Source organism: Hordeum vulgare, chromosome 6H (genome assembly GCF_904849725.1).
Source record: "Hordeum vulgare subsp. vulgare chromosome 6H, MorexV3_pseudomolecules_assembly, whole genome shotgun sequence".
Taxonomy (NCBI): domain Eukaryota; kingdom Viridiplantae; phylum Streptophyta; class Magnoliopsida; order Poales; family Poaceae; genus Hordeum; species Hordeum vulgare.
In genome coordinates, this window is record NC_058523.1 from 404,332,497 (window position 1) to 404,334,850 (window position 2,354).

The 2,354-nt window shown below is 40.1% G+C and overlaps 1 long non-coding RNA gene across 1 annotated transcript; it reads right to left on the minus strand.

Moving 5' to 3' along the window:
* Window positions 1-533: 533 nt before the first annotated feature.
* On the minus strand, window positions 534-1,317 carry LOC123403489. Its single transcript, XR_006611482.1, has 2 exons — window positions 1,286-1,317; window positions 534-807 (listed from the first exon to the last, which is right to left on the minus strand). It is a non-coding gene; the product is annotated as an uncharacterized LOC123403489 (long non-coding RNA).
* Between the last annotated feature and the right edge of the window lie 1,037 nt (window positions 1,318-2,354).

Consider the following 2,354-nt stretch of genomic DNA (forward strand, 5'->3'; position numbering starts at 1 on the left):
TAATGTTTGCAACCACAACAGGTACATCCTCACAAATACCGATAGGCAAAGCAGTTGATTTATCAGCCATTTAAAGAGCGATTTCAGTAGGTGTAAACTTATTAAAATCAATTCGACGATATAAAGAGAACGGCATAACACTAACAACAGCTCCAAGGTCACATCACTACTAGGAAAAGGCATGCTAGTGGGGCACCCATTTTGGCTACTAATGGCGCACTATAGGTGCGCCACTAGCATCACCCCATTAGTATCTGGTATACTAATGGCGCACCAGGCAGTGCGCCATTAGTATAGCTCATGGTGCGCCATTAGTATGCCTCCCAGGTGCGCCATTAGTATGCCTCCCAGGTGCGCCATTAGTATGCCTCCCAGGTGTGCCATTAGTATAGCTCATGGTGCGCCACAAGTTATACTACCAGCTCTAAAAATATTCAATTATTATCCTCACACCCACAAGAAGGTTCAAGATAATCACATATTACACCACAATGAAAATATGTTTGTAAACATGCACATACATTGAACGCAAGTTGACAAACAAATTAACCAAGAGGAAGCATAGTTTTGACCATCTTAACAATCATCTAGAACACACATGTTACAAAAAGATAAAGACTATTGGTTACTATGAGACACTTCAGATGGTCCAAAACACACAAGTTTGTATCTACATGCACAAGTGCAAGCTCCAAAACACTCGAAACACCAAATGGTCTACAAGACAATAAGGTCCATGATTACAGGTTGGTTGGTCCATAAACGCTAGAGAGTCATCATGTCCATGTGCATCAATAGGTTGAGTACCTGAAAACATTTTGCACAAATTTGTCAAGAAAGTGGAACCATATCAAGTTGTTAAAATCTCATATGCGTATTAAAATATTCTATCAAAATATTATCATGATATCATAGTTAACAATATAGTTTCTATAAAAGTTACCCACTTGTTATAGCAGAACTTTTGTCACTTTATGTTAAACAATCTTAAAAGTGATATCATATACACTCTGACCCAGGTATTAGGATTTTTGGAGGAACCCTAAATGATCTACTTAGTCTTTCGCCAAAATTCCAACATAAACTATGGGTATTTTTTTACAAAAACAGATCATTCTTAACAATTACTTTAGCTGCACTATGGTTACCATGCCACCTCGCACCCTTCTAATTACTTAAACATGTCAAACTAAGTAACTATAGACGTATTCATCATGACGAAATATTAGGAATTGGGCCACTGATTCTTCTTCATAAAATATAGATCCACTCTGAGAAGAAATACCTTAAGTCCTTTCTCAGAAGAATCGGTTGTTAAATCGACAACGCTGATGATAGCCCTGTGGCCATTCTCGAGGCATGGATGCAGTTCCTACATTGAGAGAAAAGATCAATCTGACTTCACGTGGGCAAAGGGATCATTAACATGCATACCAAATTACCAATGCCGAAGTTGCAACTTTGTTCTGTTTGGGCAATTAGATATATCAACATACTTAATATATGTTCAGAGTTCAGACTAATTAATGCTAAAGCTTCTTCAGAGTTCAGACTAATTAATGTTAAACTTAAACCAACTTGTACAATATCATGGCGTGGTGCCCTTGGAAGTGGTTGAACTCTATAGCCCTTGGCTGACATGACCTGTGCAATCAGCAAACCCCCCTGTGGATGGTATAAGAATGTTACTTGCAAGTTGCAGTTGCATGCATAATTTCTTCAGAGAGGCAAGAAATGAGAAGCAGCCTACTTTTACTGCCTCTCCAACCATTTGCGACGCAAGAAACAAACCCTAAAACATTTGCTCGCATAACATGTCCAGGTGCTGACCCAAACTCCACCCCAAGGCCTGGTGCCGATAGGCGAGCTCCAGCTGCGGCAACCAAATCTTTCTTCCCAGCAACGTAGCCACCACAAGGCGCGATGGTACCACCAGGGTTTTTATCAAGCTACGAGCAATAAGATCTGCTCCCTGTCATGCAAATGCCCAATTAGAATTAGGTAGGACTGCTGTGCTCTGTTACTCATATGTTGATGACCATCACGGACATACCACCATTGGAGGCTCTGATGTCTCAACGAATTCACCGTAGCAGTTGTCAACCATGACCTTGCAGTTTGGATTTTGCATCTGAAGTGAGACCCAAATTACGAATAATGTCACACATACTACATAGATGAGATAAGTAGATGTGGAATACTCTGCCTCCCCACCCCAGATACATAGTGAGCATACATTAAAATAGGTATGCGGATAATTCACCAAAATCCCAATGCAGATCCCCAGCCCACACACATTAAAATAGTAACTAATTTACTGTTAAGATTCAGCAAACCGGAAAATGGAGAAAGCA